The sequence below is a fragment of the Stenella coeruleoalba genome, assembly GCF_951394435.1.
Source record: "Stenella coeruleoalba genome assembly, chromosome: 6".
NCBI classification, from domain to species: Eukaryota; Metazoa; Chordata; class Mammalia; order Artiodactyla; family Delphinidae; genus Stenella; species Stenella coeruleoalba.
Window position 1 is genome coordinate 78,793,498 of NC_137151.1, and position 18,988 is coordinate 78,812,485.

The 18,988-nt window shown below is 34.4% G+C and overlaps 1 long non-coding RNA gene across 1 annotated transcript in view; it reads left to right on the top strand.

Annotated features, from left to right (window-relative positions):
- Nucleotides 1-18,988, top strand: part of LOC307187894 — a 785,141-nt gene that overhangs the window by 365,242 nt on the left and 400,911 nt on the right. Inside the window, exon 3 of the long non-coding RNA XR_013828714.1 lies at nt 4,082-4,129. This is a non-coding gene — a long non-coding RNA (uncharacterized lncRNA). The remainder of the gene's footprint in view (nt 1-4,081; nt 4,130-18,988) is intronic.

Below are 18,988 nucleotides of genomic sequence, written 5' to 3' on the forward strand. Positions count from 1 at the left end.
ATTCAGTTGCTGCTTTAAGAAATTAAAGTTTCCAGTGTATTCTTTTAGGTAATTGATATCACTTGATTACATTTTTTTGAGAGCTTACTATGTGCTAAATTTATGTAGATTGCTTAATTTAACTATAATTTAAATATGTTAATTATATTTAAATGAAAATATCCAGTGTTTTTTCACCTCAAAATTTAAGGAACATACAGTAAAACTAAAAGAAAACTCTTGTTATTAAAGGCAAGTATTATTTTACTTTAAAGAGTAGGAAACAAAATACATTTATAGTGTTTTATGACAAGGGAGCTGACACAGATTCAATTTCTTCCTGCCTGTATATTGAAGTCCAGAACATATGACACTTCTCATTCATCTAGTCATCCATTTCTTTATTTATTCAGTAAATATTTATTGTGTACCTATTATGGCATTCACAGGCACTGCTTAAATGAAGATGAATTTCAGTCCATGATCTGAAGGAACTTATATCCAGTAATGTAAACAAAAACATCATTACAATTTATTTTGAGAAACAACATTACCATAATATGTTTAATGGTCACAGAGGAAGAAATAACAATATAGAATGACCGTGTGTGATTATGGCTACTTGAATGAATGATTCCTAGGTAAAGGAAAGGGCAAAAAGGACTCTAGATATATGCAGTGGTGGGTGCAAGGACATTGAAATATGAGAAAGCATAGAGAATTTCAAGCAGTCAAATGTGACAGAAGAATCAGGTTCAAGGCCAGTAGTGGCAGGCAGGGGATTACTCTAAATAATAATGAGTGAGGTCCAGAAATGTTCTGTTTGTCAAACCTAGAAATTTATATTTATCTTGTAGTAATTAAGGAGATTACGTGTTTTATAGTAGTTAAATGGCTAAGATTTGAGTTTGAGATAACTCTGAAAGTTTAATATGTATTAAAGAGGACAGAGAAGATAAACAAAGGAGAAAATAGGACAGACTTTTAGACACCCAAGTGAGACATAATGAGGACTTCTACGAAAGCAGTCTTAATTCACAGAAAGAGATGGGATAAAGAGATTTGGGGAGGTAGTATTAACAGTTTGGTCATGAAATGGGTAGAAAAAAAAGTGGAGTACAAGTGTGAACTAGAGGGCAAAGTCTAAGTAAGATGATTCTAGGTTTCTAGACAGGTGTAATTGTGCCATGCTATAGAGTGGCGGGTGTTAGTATCCCATAAATGATGTAAGAAATCCAAGAAACAGTGAGGGGGGTGAAATGAGTTCAGATTTGGATATTCTTAATTTGACAGGTCGATATGAAATAAAACAGATACATAGGAAGACAGGGATTTTATCTTGTAACTGAAGGTACATGTGAGGGTGGTGTCTAGATTTGGAAGTCAATGAAATATAGATGATTATTGGTAGATGTATGTGTGATCAATTAGAATATAGAGCAGAGAAATAATAAGAAGTGTAATTGTATCTTTTAATAGACAGGTACACAAAGTGGAACCAGTGGTTGTGAATTTGCTTCATAAAGGGATGGTGAGATCCATGAGCAAGCTTTGTCCTGGGAATCAGTGGAAAAGAGAGTTTCAGATGAGAGTCAGGGAAGCAGAGTTGATGAGAACATGAGCCCTAGTGACAAACTGCCGGGATTCAAGACCTGGCTCCAGTTACAATCCTTTAACAGTGTTAGCTTGGGCACAATGTCATGGACAGTGATTTTATCTGAGTCTCATTTCCCTCAGCTGTAAAACTGGAATAATAAGAGGTCGGTGCCTCTTTTTTTTTTTTTTTTTTTTTTTTTTTTTTGCGGTACGTGGGCCTCTCACTGTTGTGGTCTCTCCCATTGCGGAGCACAGGCTCCGGACGCGCAGGCCCAGCGGCCATGGCTCACGGGCCCAGCCGCTCCGCGGCATGTGAGATCCTCCCGGACAGGGGCACGAACCCGTGTCCGCTGCATCGGCAGGCGGACTCTCAACCACTGTGTCACCAGGGAAGCCTGGTTGGTGCCTCTTATAGTTACTTTAAGAACTGATAAAGCACAATCCCTGATACATGGTAAGCAGTCAACAAATCTTTTTCAATATTATGATAGGAATAGCTAATCAGTTATTCCAGTATTTGGTGCAAGTGAGAGAAGCCTTCATCTGATTTTGCATGAAAGTGGAGATAGGTGGTTATTTTATTATACTTTTATCTCACTGACAAAACTCATAATATAAACTGAAATTTAAAATGTACAACATAAAAATATACTTTTATTTATTTACTTATTTATTTATTTATTTTAGGGGAGTAGAGGCTACTTCGACTCACTCTAGCTAGTCAAAGAGATATAAAAAGTCCCTTGCTTACGAGAAGATGTAGGCACTTAGGGAGAAATCACTAGTGTCAGAATAGAGAAAATTGTCTATTTGAATACGTGTCTCAAACCATTTAAGGGCCAGCATAAATATGTTGCTATAGTTTCATGTGATATCAGTTGACAGTGCATTTCATGATGCTCTGAAGAGAATATAAGGCAATGTCCAGATAATTCTGATAATTCTGCTGTAGCTCCCTATTACTTATTTTGCTACTTTCCTCTGGAATTTAAGTTGTACAAGGGATATAGAAAAACCTTGTTTTATGACTTGACTGCCTTGTAAAGGTGATTGCTACTATAAGCACTGTCCAGGGCTTATTTTCTTCTGTCCAAGTTTAAAGGAAAAGGGGAAGTAGAGGGGACAGTTGCATTGCTAAGACCATCCCAGATGGAATTATGTCTAGACAGCATTTAATATCTTTGGGGAAGTTTTTTAAGTGCACATAGATTATCCTCAAGAAGTTAAAATTTAATAAAATTCAAAAAATAGAAAATACACACTCTGTACTGGTAATTATTACATAAGCATCTTTTGTAATGGTAATTATAAGCATGTTTTACAAACCTGATAAGACAGCATTCAGAAACCACTGGTACTTATTTGTCTACTCTGTGTATCATAACTTTGAAGGTCAGAGTAAATTGGTGGTCTTCAGGTCAGATAGCTCCAAAAAATCACACGTTTAATTCAAGACATTTCAAGTTAACAAAAGGATTAATGACATGACTAAATCAACTGTATGGGATGAGAATAGTATGCCATTCATATAATTATTTGTCTGACAAATTATAAATGGTATACATGACATTCTTATGTTGATTTCCAATTTCTTCTTACTTTATACATGCTGATATACCTAATAGCAGATATGGATAAAAACATGGTCTTTCTTCTCCTCTTGTCAATCTGCATTTCCCTCATCATTCAGGTTTTGGGTGATAAAATTTTTTGTAGCCTATCGTACTCCATGGTGAAACAGTGCCTTTGTCGTTTAGTAATTTAAGAGCACTGGCTTTGGTGTTCATTTTCCTAGCACTGACTCTACCACTTACAGGTTTGGTGATCTTGGACAAGTTATCCACCCATTGTAAGTCTTGGTTTCTGCAAGAATGGACAATAGTATTGGCTTAAATTTTTGAGGACTGAATGAAATAATGTCTGTGAATTACCTACCACATCTGATGTATTATAAATGTTTTATCATTAGTATTATCATCAACAACTTGATCATTTTCTCAATTGCACAGTACTCTTAATCTCTGTATCAGTGCATGCTCAATGTTCAGACTTTTATATGACAAAGTCTTAATTCTATTAAGGCTTAGGGTTACTTCTTCTAATAATGCTTTCTCAAAATGCCTAATGCCTAATGTTATTTATCAATGAATTCTTTCCAAATTACAGCCCAGCCGTTTAGCTACTTATCTCTTTTTTCTGATCATTTTTTGAATGTTTCCTCTTTGCCAGTTTCCTCAGTGCTATGTTCCCTCTGCAGTGGTTCCCTGTTAGACTTTTCTTTTGGACAGAAAGGGTAACTTTTAGCCAGTACCTGTTCTTAAAGTTAATTCTCTCATGTTGGAGAACCCTGGCTGTCTTTGTACTCCCTGTGTTTCAGCAACACTAAGTTTTACTGTTTAATCATTTCATATTTATAATAAAATAGTCTGCATATGCATATCATGTAAAATATTTTTTTCAACTATGTTTTCTTCATTTTAAGATTTTAATGTTTTTTATTTTTCAGAAACAAAGTAGGAGAAAGAAGATTCAGAAACCAAGAGAGGAGCTCACAGTGAGTAGAAAGCATTCTTTTCTCTCTTTGTCATCAGTATTACTTTAGTGGAAATTTTTTTTTTTTGATTCTGGATTTTTCTGGCAATAATACTGCTTTAGACTCCCTAGAGGGAGAGGGCCATTTTATAAGGATGATGCTTTAACTATAGCAAATGAATAACTAGAGACTCACTATAGACATGATTGATGATGGTCTTTCAAGGAGGAACCCAAATTATCAGCAAGAAAGACAAAAGGTATGACTTTTCTATTGCTGCTCTAGCTGGATCAGCAAATTACTTGACAGGATGTGTCATTATAAGTTGTTGATTCTCGTGCAGAAAGAAGACTAGTTCTGGCTGTTACACATAAAGTAAGTAAAATGGACATGGGAAAATTTGTAAAGCTGAACAGGATTTTCTTTTAATTGGGAAATGGAAGTTAATTTGAAGGTTGAATGGTAAACTTGTTCAATATTAATAAATTAATCGCATTTCCTTGAGTGGGTATAGGTTGGGTTTCACTTGATACTAGTCTGTGCTTACACCACTTCTTTAACAACATCATGACATTTCTTATATTTCCTTTGGACAGTATGAGCACTGAAAAAAATTGTAATCAAATATAAGTTTTTCTAGATGCTTCTAAAAATACACTTTCCTTCAAAATTTTTCTCATTTAGTGATTCTTAAGTATGAAAATCGGTTATTGCAGTCAGAAAGAATAAACCTCAAAAATTTATACAGACAATATACCTCATTTAATTACTTATATATTTAATGCGAATTTTTTTCTATTGACACTGTAGTACTATATGCCAGCAATCCAAGGCCTGCTAGTAATAAATTCATTTTCATGTCTATGGAACAGTAGTCACTTGGACCTGTCTTCTATTAGTTGTTAATTAATATAAGTACACCTTCATTCTTTGCCCTTTTCATAGTCAGTGTGTAACATTTTGCAAAGGAGATAATGTTTTGAGCAAATTACTGTTGTCTCAACAGAAGCTACCTGGAAAATATTGTCAGTACGATTAACCAATAAAAGCAATGCTGTATGTAAAATTTTATATCTAACTCATATCTTAATTGTATGTATAGTTTTATTTTTAACTGTAAGAATTTTCTCACACACATATTGCCTTGAACCTGTAATAGAATATGAACAGGACATTTATTTGTTAATGAACATTTTCATAATTCCTACGATGTTCTAGATACTAGCCTTTATAAATCTTTAAAAATATTTGTTAAAATACAAACATTAACTCTTTTAATCAAAGTAGCAACTGTAAGAGGCAGTAAGTCTTAATTCAGTTGAGGAAACTGAGGGACAAAGAGGGGAAATAATTACCTAAGATCATACACCTAGTGAGTAGTAGAACCAGGAATCAAAGCCTGTCAGCTTGGCTACAGACTCTGTCCTTAACCACTATACTGCATTGCTACTATATCACACTAGGCTGACACAAATTTTTGGAAAACAGACTAGAAATTTGGTGTATCAGTCTTGCATTCAGGTGTTTCTTTGTTGAGATACTTGTTGTCAGTTCTCTGAATTGATGGGGAAAGCAGGGTGTAATTCTCTCAAAATTATCATCAAACATTGGAGGTTTATGTTCCACAGAAAAAGAGAGGCTGAATTTGTGACTTCTGTATTCCTGTATTAACCAGCAGGGCACTTTCATCAATTTCAGTCATGTGTGACTCTCAATTTCTGAAATGAAATGGTTTTTCCTGTGTTCTGTTTGTTCATTCTGAACTCATGTTAGGGCCCTGGATTATTATGAGAAAAACACTCCGAATCTGAAGCTGTGTTTTACACACTGATTGACTGTGCACTTGAAATCTCCTGACTAAGGATTTATAACTTTTTATTGTTGGATTCAGTGATATCCACTAATGGGCTTCTTTGCTTCAGAAACTACACAGCACCCTTCCAGACTCTTCAGTAATCTCCTTCTCAGGACTTGTTCTGCACAGACCAAATCTAATCTTCTCAATGACCTTGTGTCCAGACTTTTGCTGAGTGATTGAAAAATGCCTTTAAATACAGATTATTAATTGAGGGTAATGGCTCTTTTTTAACATTTATATGTGACAATTTCTTAAACTAAAAGAACAAATGATGCAGCAGGGTCAGGGAGACAGATAACTGCAAAAATGTAGAACAGTGATTATCAAAATTTTCAGTGAATCAGAATCACTAGGAGGATTTGTTAAAATATAGATTGCTGCTCCCCCAAATTGATTTCTATCAAGTTGCCAGGTCATGCTTATATTAATGGTTTGGGGAACTGCACATTGAGAGCCCCTAATCTAGAGCTTCATACATCAATGGGGCAAAAAACAAGGCCTGCACCTACCTCTTACTGTTTTCTTGGAATTCAAAAGGATTAAAAGTTGTACAGCATCTCATTTCTATTTTGTGTAGCAAAGGCAAAATTCAAACTTCTCCGAGTGAGTTCTTGTCTGCTACTTATCTGTCATTTATAGTCACAGATGTTTATTAAAAAGAAAAGAAAATTAAGCTTTTGGATGTGGGCAGAAGTGAGTCAGAGGTGAAACAGTGGATAATGATATGTCTTAGAGGTCTTTAGAAGTTCACTGAATTAAAATGTACTCAATAAGTAAAAGGTTTGCAAGAAGTGGAAAACATGACTTCTTAAGACTCTTTTGTCAGTATAATTTTCTGTTAAGATATGGTATAGTAAAAGCAAGGAAATATGGATGCAAAATGAAATTTTGAGAAAAATAAAATAGGGATGATGATACTATTTGGATTAAAGAATTTAAAGTGCTTTTTCCGCTTGTAAAAGGATTTTGCCATATTTTCTATATTGAACAGCAGCACGGGAAGTAAAGGATCAGTTTGCCCTCTATTGTCTTCAAGAACCTTTTGTTATCAAATTTTAACTTGAATTCATATCATTCACTCAATTAATACTTTTGAACATCTGCTCTGTCAGGCACCATGGTAGAATCTGGGCCAATATTCTCACTATTTGTAATCAAACTCTTGTATATCCAGCACCAGGAGCAGTGTCTGAACCGTGATAGATACTCAATAAATATTTTGAATGAAGTTAAAAATAAATGAATGGAACCAACCATTTAAAGGAATACCTGGTCAATTTCGTAAAGGCAGACTATTAAAAAGAAATAATCCTAAAACTATTATGTTTTTCTTGGGTGCAAACATACTGGAGCAGCATGCTGCTGTACTGTCTGGCGGGATAAATAGCCCTCATCACTGGCACATTTTACAGTTAGGCCATTCCAAAGAGATGTCACTCAGATACCTCACTCCCAATGTCTATGTGAATCCACAAAGTTCTGATGGCAGATTCCTAAGCAGGAACTACATTCCTGTTTCTGTGTCAAGGCAGTTGCTTATGTACCATTTCAAATTGGAAGCTAATCTTTTCAAAATGTCAACACACTTATTCTACCATCTTTATAATCACCAGCAATTTACATTTATTCAATAGCTTCACAGTTCGAGTACTGTGTAAAATTCTGTTATTCTCTGAGAACCTATGTTCCAAGGAAGATCCATCTACCTCACATTTAAGGTAGTTACAGACAACTGGCAAATATACCTGCACAAACATCACAGTCTATCTTTCAACATGCTTCTTACCTGGGGATAGAAGGATTCTTTTATTTTTGTTGATAAGTGAGTCTTTCAAAATGACTGCCTACCCATAAGTTAATTACAAGCATATGGAGAATTGACATTGATTGAAGCTGGCGTGTATATCTTCCTAAATCCATATTCTTAACATGGAAGGCCCTCTGCCAAGATTATTGGAAGAAAGTTAGAGGAAAATTTCTAGAAAACTTTACAGAACATGGTCATGTAATTCAATTAATGTCTCCTGAATTATGCTAGCTTGGACATTTCACTCATAATTGTATAAATGTTGGAAAGTTAAATTACATCAGGTTGCTCAGGCAACAAGTCATTAAGTAAGACATTAGTGGCTTAAAAAAATGAAATGTCTCAGTTTCTTAAAGTGTCCAGTTTTATAGAAGTTAGGCACCACAAGTCTTTGTATCACTAAAAGCCATAAAATAAATAATAATATATGAAGATCATCCTCAACACATATGTTCAGAAATTTTAGGACATGTTCTAAGAACGGAATTTCAGTTATATTCTTGTTTTTATTATGTCCATTGAAAGGAAACCTGGAATTTTATGTTACCTTGATTTGAGGATAAAGTTCATTGGGCAATGTGGGAAGGGCCATGTATTTTTGCCTCAACTCAAGACCCTATTAGATTAGATTCATAATAGACAGATCTCATAGCCAAGTTGGTTTATTATTACAGTCTATATTTGCTCACCCCAAACACCTTTTTTGGTCCTAAGGGAAGTGCAAATTGTAAATAAAAAGCAAAGCAATATGTTTGCCAGTGTTGGGTGTCCTCTGAGTTCTAAAGTCCATGATAGCACAGCCTTTGGCTTTATCAGACTGGTTACTCCACCTCCAGCAGAGGAAAAATAACCTTGGTAGCAAAATAACCATGCCATGAGGGAGTCTTTTCTACAACCTGCCATACTGTCGCACACATTTAAGGAAAACAATGACGTCAATTTTACAGACCTTTTAGAAAACTGACAGAGTTATGTAGTAGAGATAGCTTATTTTTTTTATCTCCTTTTCCCTTGGATTTTGATATGCCAATTAAAAAAAGAAAAACTACTTAGGTGATCACACATTCTATAAGTCAGTCTACAAAATATATAATCACTTTCACTTTTCCGGAAAGAATAATATACAAGAGATGTCCTTTAACCATTTTGAAAGCTAATTAACAAAAAAGAATAATTTGGTTATTTGCCCATTTTGCATAAACTGAAAAAGGGATTGAAATTATGAAATAATATCCGGCCTAGGAGAATACCAGTCTGGTTCCTAAGAGCAGATGTTGCTATAGATTTAACCACTTCACACCCTCATGTTTCCAAGGGATCTGCAATTAATAATCTCTAAGACTTTATTACATTGATTGTTTTATAATCATCGATTGTGTACGATAAAATTTATTGTAATTAGTTAGGGATATTTAACTGGAAATATTGTTCCCATTTCAAGTTTAGCTCCAATGGCTCCAATATTTTAAAAATCAACTTCCCTAATCTCCCAGATCTTTTGCCTTTAGTTGATTTAATTATTTAAGGTTTAGTGTTGATACCTAAGGAGTGTTCTAAGTTATTCTTACTTGATTCTTATATAGACTGATGATTCTAATTGCTTATTCTTATATATATATACTTATTATCTAGTTATTACAGTGTTATAAAATATAAAAGAATGGTTGATCTATTTATCCATACACATCTGCCTCATCTGTTTTTCTACCTGTTTAATTAAAACACATGGGACTAGACTGTTAGACTGTATTAAGGTTAGCCTCCCCCTTGTATTTACTATGATCAGTTCTTAGAATGACTATTTTGACTCCATAGAAAGTAATCAGTTTTCCTTCCTCCCAATACATGGCATAAGTGTTACAGATGCTCTAGAGTCCCACTGACCTTATGGATTGAGATAGAAGGAAGAGACTTTAAAAATATGTTTATTATTATTCTCTAAGAAGCTGCCTTGAGGAAGATTGACAGAGACAGATAGACACACATGTACAGATGTGTGTGTGTGTGTGTGTGTGTGTGTGTGTGTGATGTGTGTGATGTGGGGGAGAGGAGAGAGAGAAGGAGAGAGAGAGAGATTGAGACTAGAAGACTATAGGAAACTGGAAGGATCTCCTCCTCCCCATTTTAGATAAAACTGTCCCTAAGCTTTTTCTTTAAAACATGACGGTCTCATATACTTTAAAACTGACACCAGATTAAAACCTACTTTTGGTGTTAGATCTATTCACTTTATAAATTGATAAAGTGGCATACAAGAAAAACTATTTCAGGCTCACAGAGGAAATTGCAACATGTATCAGTTTTTGTCTGATTGTCAGAAGGTATCAGGATTCCCTGTCCCTTGAGTTAAACACAGAAGAATTTTGGAATGTTGGGTGATGGCTCTTTTCCAGTCACAACTCCTTAAAAAGGTACAGAACAAGACTTTGATTTTACTCGATTTGTTTTTGCTGTTTCAAAAGTGAATAAATGAATAGAAATACTTCTCTGTAAAAGTAATATAAGGTTGCATAAAAGCAGTGCATTTGAACTAGAGAGCCCTGTTGGCGATTTCTTGTAATGCATCCATCTGTATACCTATCTGTGAAATACATGACATTTCCTAGCAACTACTAACTTCAGGACAATACTGCCATCAATTTGGGCTCACCATGAAAATCTGAAACTTGAAGAAAAACACAAGGTCACTTTTCAGTTGATCTTTACTAAACTCTTCCCTTTCCTTTTTAACCTACATCAAGAGAGATCATGTGGATGATTTTTAAGATAAGAATTCCTCCTTTAGAAAAGACATAAAAAACGAGTTGGAAAGTTGCTGTTCTTGTGCTCACCTCATTGCCAGAAGTCTTATTGAGACGGTGTTTGAGGACATGATGTATTCCTCTTGCATGCACTAAAAATGCTCTGGCGGCCTAGCTTTCACCTGAATGCTGACTATGGGGGCCATGCCCTTTAACATTAATATATCGTTAATGCTCAATGATAATGGCATGCACAGTGCTGAAAAATGATTGGAAAATGAAACTATCCAAAACATTTTCCCTATAATTAAGCAGGACATTGTGCCCCAAATAATACATACCGATAAACATTAATATCATGCTCTCATTAGGCTTAAAGACTATGTTATGACTAGATTCATTGTCTCATAAATGACATTGTTGGCTAATAGTCAAATAAAATGCTTGAAAACTTTTAAGACAATCAGGAAAACACCCCACATTTATATGGTCATTGACCATTATATGGTTATAAGAACAGTGACAAAAAAAGAGCAGAGACTATTTTTCAATTGGGAAATTATTCTAATCTCCAGTTTGAACTTCGGCTTAAAATGATTCTTCTTGTTATATATGTACCCCCAAACAGCCCCAGCTGAGTACTGAATGTAAATACCCAAAAACAAAACACCCTATAACATAGAGAATTTCTCAGGCACAAAGAAATGAATGATTTCAGGTACAGTGTGCTACCAAACTCTGTCAACTGTACTTCCTCACACAGGGAATTAAATCTGGAAGAGGTGAAGAATAATGGTGAAAGCTGGAGAAAGCTATGAAAAATTGTTCTGTGTTTTCAATTTCATCTTGTTCTTCACTCTTGGACTTTAAAGTGATTTATCCATGTGTTAAAAAAACCCTCAGATTCACATTTCCTGATACCCAGTTGAATTTTAGGGGCTGCTTTTCCAAATTCCAACCACCAAAAGCAGATCAGAACATTAGACTTTATCAAAATCAAATAGATATTTGATATTAAAAGTGACTTACATGGAAAATTTCATATTTTTCGTAATCTTAGAATCTATAGATTATAAAAATATAGTATTTTATTGTTTTTAAAATAAAACTCCACATTGTTTTTACCTGGGGACACTTTTTTAAGCAACTTTCAAATATGCAGTACAGTATTATTAATTAGTCACTACTCAAGTTAAATAGCTCAATAATGAGGAAACTTTTAAAAGATGTTCTGTGTTCCCTGATGTTGTGGTAGGGGCACATCATTTATATGCTCCTGATAGGTCCCCTTGCTTTGCTTCTGCTGTAGTTATGCAACAAGAAATCAGAGAGGAGGGTTCAGATTGTCATCACAATTTGCATTAAGGAAACAGATGTGTTGAATGACATTGCTTGACATTGGTGTTTAAGTCATTGTTTATCAGTGAAGACACAAGGTGTAGCCAGGTATGGTAAACAGTGATTGCTCTCAAGGGAAAAAATAACTGTCAGTGAAGTTGAATGGAACAGTGGGAACACAGAAAGGACCAAGATTCTATGGCAATAATGCCAAATAAAATAGAGAATAACCAAAGCAAAGCCAAAATAAGCAGCCGTTATATCTATGAGTATACATAAACATTTATAATTGTATATGGTACCCCATTAGGGGAATAGTTTTATTTACATTATGAAATCTAGCTATAAAATGACGTCGATTAGAAAGCATTTCATAAGAGAATGCAAGAGTCTTTTTTTCTGATCTTATCCGTTGCAATCTTTTTGAACAACATTCCAAATATTAAATACCACTGTGATGTTTCAATAATGGCATGCAATTATATTTAAGCCTTAAGGCACAATGAAAGTGCTAGATGGTTTAATCAAGTAGACAGTATTAGAGCATGTTTCCAAGCAATGTCTCCCTTTGAAATCTCTTTTGCTTGCACAGATCCCTACTGTGGTGTTGATCTGACTCTTGTCCATCTCTGAAAACCCCAGTGATTTTCCCAGAATGATCTTATTTAGGTTGACACTCTTTCGAGGCTGATTCTGTTCTCAGCAGGATGTTGTCAGGAATGTCTACACAAGCGAACCTATTATGACCTTCTCTGGCAAGGTTTTTTTTACATTAACTTTACTTGCTTAATTAAAATAAAAATTAATTTATGCTTTTAATTCCTAAGCCTCTGCTAATTAGCAGCCTACCTAGCTCTGGAAATGGTAGACATGCATTCTCATCTCAAGGTCTCATGTAAGCCTTGGGAACTGCAAAAGAAGAAACCATTACTATTTGATGATAATCATTTTTTATCTAAGTGGTATATTTGTGATATTCTCATTAATGGAGAATTGTTTTTGAAGGTTTAAACACTTTTAGGATTGATATAGTAAGTCAGAATATATCAGTATACTCCTAAAATATATGAAAATTTTATGAAAAACATACATTGGAACTAAATTAATGGAACTATATTGGAACTAAAACAACTTCAATAGTCATATACTGGCTGAATGGTAATTCTAATTTGAGCATTACTCAGCATTTGATTGAATATGTCTATAGATATGACAAGATTAAAATACAATATTTTCTATTTACTAAATTTTCAATGATATTTATAAGTTTTTACCATGTATATATCATCATAATAAAATTAATGAAGAGGATGAAAAATAGAAGAGTTTTTAAAGAAGGAAACATTTGAAATTATATGCTTATTCTAACACTTTATCCCATGCACTTCTATGGGAATCAGCATGCAGCCTGTAATTGCATACCCTTAAAATCAAGTGTAACAAGAAATAATTGCCACACAAGGTCATTTCTTGTCATAAATAAGGCTGAAAAAGAAGTAAGAACTTATTACCCCTGATGTTTATAGAGAGTAGTCAAAAAACAGGATTCAAATACATACAAAGAGCACAATGAATTCATTAGTAGTTGCCAAAAAGTGGTGTGAGTTTTATTCAAATTCATTTTTCTTTGTTTTGTTACAAAGTATTATCAAGCAACTAATCAAGAATCAAACTGCTTTTAGTAATTGCCATCTTGATAATTTCTGTGTAATGCTGGTGGGTCAGCTAATTCTAAGTCATAGTAATCTTAGCAATCGATAATGGTAATTATCAATAGTAAAGTAATTACTATTACTTCATTTACTCAAGACTGTAAGTGGTTGATTTAGTATAATAAAAAGTATGTGCACTAAGAATCAAGGTAAAGGCATTGGGTTATACTGTTGTTACCCGGAAGATTCCCTGATACCCAACATAGTAAAAATACCCATATCTTCTTGATCTTCAAAACATATGACTTTTGCAGAAAAGTGATATTAGAAGACTAAGACAATCTCTAGAACTCAATTGCAACCTCTACTTTGGTCAGAATTATATTTTATTTTACAAACAGGAAAAAAAAAAGGTATTACAGGAAGGTGTGAAAATACAAATGGATTAATATGAGAATAGCTTTTCAAACTTCTGCTTCATTTTGGCTCAGAGATCAGTGCTGTGCTGGCTTGACTGTGGTTTCCAGTTTTTCCTCTGACTTATATTAGGTGACTTGTATTTGTTGAGTAAATAATATGCAAATAAAGAATATTTTAAAAGTTGAATAAATTATTAAAGCTTACACTCCCTTTACATGTTAACTCTATGCTAATTCTTTGGTGAACCTTAACATTTTTGAACACCATATTATGATACAATTCTTTTTATTTTCAGACCTCACTATCTAAAATGTAGGATTTTTTGACCTTTACAAATAACTGAATTGATGTAGCTATTGTCTTCATTATATCACCCTGATCTAGCCATTGTCTCCTGTCTTGGCAGCCACAAGTTTCGTCCTAACCCTTGTAATCTGTTACTACAAATGTAACAATGACATTACAGATCTTTGTTTTCGGTCATCCTATTATATACATTATATATTTTTGTGCCAGATTGCTATAATAACTTCCTCTGCAGCTTTGTTCCCTCTCTTCAAAGCTATGAGCTGATTCCTAAAATGCTTCTATCCAATAAGAAACTTTGATTCCTTTCAGGTTGGCCTTTAGTCTCAAGGATTATATTTATGTTGCTCTTGCAAACAACTTCATTAGGATCAGATTGTATATGAATACTTGGCTAGGCCTAAGTGGTCTTTCAAGCCATTAGGAACAAAACAATTTTCAAAATAGAACTCTTTCATTATCAAAAGCATTATTTATCTACTGGACCCATTCTACAACCTATAGGTCATTACTCATTATTTTCCTAAATACAGATCCATTGCAGTCTGCCCAACCTTCATCTGCAACCTTATATTTTCTTTCATATAAACCTTTACTTATAGTCTTTCGTTCTTTAAGTAGTATTCAAACACTTTCCCCCTTTGAAGCATAATGAAACCAGCCATCTTCTCTAAATGATTTTAAGTTCCCTTTCAGCTCTAGTTCTCTTAATTTTACTTGTTATGTTTCCTAGTTTTCACTCATACATATCTGCATATTAATTGATATTTTATTTTAAATGCCCCTGAAAACAGAAAGAGGGAAATGAGCCAATGAAAAGGGACTTACATATTTATAATACTGTAAGCATATTGTGATTTATTTATTGTATTATTTGGTCTTAGTTCCTGTTTCTGGTACAAAGCTTCTAAAATCACTGAAATATCCAGTGGGGAGAGTGATAAAGGTGTCTTTTGTTATGTTAATTAGGTGAATTTTGGAACCAATCTAAGCATGGGGACTGGTTGCCAGTAGAGCCAACCATGTGATCAGAGAGTATGAACTTTCAGTGTCACCCCCATACCTCCAGGGAGAGGAGAGGGACTGGGTTGAGTTCAGTTACCAGTGGGCATGATTTACTGAATCATTCCTACATAACGAAGCCCCTGTAAAAACTCCAAGAAGACAGGGTTCGGAGAGCTTCTGGGTTGGTGCACACATGGAGATTCTGGGAGAGTGGCCTGTGCTTGAAGAGGGCATGGAAGCTCCTCTTTCATTCCCCATATTGCCCTATGCATCTCTTCCATCTGGCTGATCCTGAGTTATAACCTTTTATGATAAACTAGTAATCTGATAAGTAAAATGTTTCTGAGTTCTCTGAGTCACTCTAGCAAAGTAATCGCCCAATTTGGAAACTCCGATCTATAGCTAATTGGTCAGAAGTAGAGGGGACAACCTCGACTTGTGATTGACATCTGAAGTGAGAGTGTGAGGGCAGTTTTGTGGGACTGAGCCTTAACCTGTGGAATCTGGTGATATTTCCAGGTAGATAGTGTCAGAATTGGTGTGAGAAACCACCTCCCACCCCCTACCCACTCACACACACTCTGAAGTTGGGTGTCAGAATCATTAGTTGGTGATCAGAAGTGGAATCAGAGTCAGGATCAGCAATATTTATGTCCTAACTCCCTAGATCTTGAAGACGAGCGTCTACTTTCATTCCTTTGGTTTAACAGTAAGACAGGGGTTCTTAAACATTTGTTCTACATAAAAATCCAGTCCTCCAAATAAGAGGCCTTATTTAAAATGTAGACTCTGTTCCATCTTCAGAGATTACTGTCTGGGAATCTCCATAGTTAATGTCACTGCAAGTACTCTAAGTTGAGAGATACACTCAAGGCTGCTTGGTATCTATTGGAAGAAATGAGACTCAAAAACAAAAGAAACAACTTGAAGTTTAATGTACCTGAAGTGTTCAAAGGAACATGAACATATTATTTATCATGTACCAATATATGTCTGTATGTATACGTTTTGACTGCTCGTTTTGGTGCACGCTGAGTCAGTTTACCTGCCCCATTTCCCCTTATAAATTATATTTTCCTTAGAAATAGAGGATATTACTTAAACTCTTAAAAAATATCTCATAATGTCATGAAATGTGTTACATACACAGTGGGCTTTAAGTGCTGTGATTATACTACTGACTTTTGTGTTTTGCTGAACAACTCTTATGCACCAGACCTATTCAATGTACTTAAAAATATTTTCTCTAACTGACAAAAAACCCTTGTTAGGTAAGTATAAATTCATTCCATTTTATAGATAAAGACATCAGAGCCCCTAGAAGTTCGTGAAGATATCTCAAGTAAACATATTTAGTAAGTGACTGAGCCAGAATTCAAATTTGGCTCCTACTTTCATGGTTTTCTCCATAATGTCATGTAGTTGGTTGTATTTGATTGACTGCTATGTTACATAAATTATGAGTTTGCCTTAAGACTTTTTTAGTGATGGATTTAAGTATTATGAAATCATTAAAGCAATTTATTTATTTTATTTTTAAAAATATTTATTTATTTGTTTGTTTGTTTATTGTCTGCTTTGGGTCTTAGTTGCAGCACGCAGGATGTTTCGTTGCGATGCAGAGGCTTCTTCTAGTTGTGGCGTGTGGGCTCTGTAGTTGCAGCACGCAGGCTTAGTTGACCCACAGCATGTGAGATCTCAGTTCCCCTACCAGAGATCGAACTGGCGTCCCCTGCATCGCAAGATGGATTCTTTACCACTGGATCACCTGCGAAATACCCATTAAAGCAATTTATTTTTGCTTTTAGAAAAATATAGACTTAAAAAAATAAACATTGCAAATCATACCCAAGAGAATTTCAAATACTATGAATTTTGTTTTTGTGGTGATCAGACTTTAAGTTGGCCCCCATAATCCCAGCCCCTAGTATTCATACTTTTGTTCATTACCTCCCTTTGAGTGTGAGTGGCACCTGTGATTGTAACCAATAGCATGCACTGATTATGTATAGATGATTACATAAGATTGTGGTGCCTATATTGCTGGAGTTTCTCTCTGTTGCTGGTTTTGAAAAATCAACTTGCTGTACAACTGCAAGGAAATGAATTCTGCCAATAATCTGAGGAAGTTTGAAAGCAGATTCCTCCCCAGTCAAGCTTCTGATGAGAATCCAGCCATGACAGGAACCTTAATTGCAGGCTTGTAAACCTTAAGCGGAAGACCCATTTAAGCTCTACCTGGTCTCTTGACCCACAGAAACTGTGAGGTAATAAGTGTGTGTTGTTTAAATCCATTAAGTTTGTGATAGTTTGTTATGCAGCAATGGAAAACTAATACAGTTTTGTTTTGTTTTCATCCTTTGAATCTAGTGATGAATTATCTAACCAGATAAAGAGGTTTTCTGTTGCAAGCATATATATTGAGAAAGAAGTTTTTTCCTAAGTCTTAAAATCATTTTCTGAATGAATATTTCTATGTTTTACTTGGCTACCACTGGGTATTGTAAGCAATTAATTTTTTTGTAATTTTGCTCTTTTTACTCCCTATATATCCCTCATTAATTGAATAGACTAAATATAGCTGTATGCCTCAGTGGGCCTATTTTACATTAGCATTTTATTATATGTTTCCCTGCAGTGATTTTTTTTAAAATGGTTTTTTAACATCTAGTAAAGGTGTTCATATTACATTTTTTTCTGTTATTTAAGCTGTCAAACATTTCCTCATGTTCATTAAACTAAAGCTCAGGAGAGCTCTTGTTTATATGGCATTCAGTTTTATGATTACATGTTTCAAATGACTGAGAGAGAAGAGGCTACCACCAATGATGCTCCTGACCTTTTCTAACCTTTCTCACATCCTCAAACATTTCTCCCAGTTCTTACCAGTGGAATATGATATTTAATATGCAAATAAATTGTAGGTAGAACATGCATGTATTTGCTATACATAAATGCTACAAACTCTCACATAGGCAAGTTTTTAGGCCTGGAAAAACTGCTGACTAAATTTAAGAAAAAAAATTAAACTGCCTTGCACAGTAAGATAAACACAATAAATCCTTCAATGCGGTTTTTCCCCCACCATCAATCGTTTTATGTTTTTGCTTTTGTTTTATATGCCCTCTTTACATAACCTCTAAGTCCTAGACTTCTCAGTTGTAAAGTGACTGCAACATTTATCCCCTACCCACATCATAGACAAAAATGGAAAACTGATGTATTAAGGATTTTGATGTAAAGACTACAAATAAAATAGTCAAAGAAAAGTAATGAGAGCGTTTTGGAACTTTAAGAGTGGGAAGATCTTCCTAAGAATGTACACTCAGAAGACATACAAGTGATGTCCTTATTTGATTACTTATTTAAAAAAAAAACAGCAAAGACTTGACAAAGTCTGTAGACAAAAGAAAGCCAAATGGCAAAAGGTTAATGTCTTCAATAAACAAAGAAGTTATATAAATTTATTGTTAAAGGTGCATATGCTTCAATATAAACATAGAAAAGAAATATAAATAAATAATTCGCAGAAGAGAAAAAGCATGTGAGAAATAAATATATAAAAACATGATCAACCTCAGTAGTTCTCGGAGAAATGCAAATTAAAACAAAAATGAGATAACGTTATTTTATCTGTAAGATTAGAAAATTTAAAATATTTGAAGACATACATACTGAGGGACATAAGAAAAAGTGGTCCATTGTCAGTCAGAATAAAATGCTGTAATCTTTTGGGAAGACAATTTGGTGATA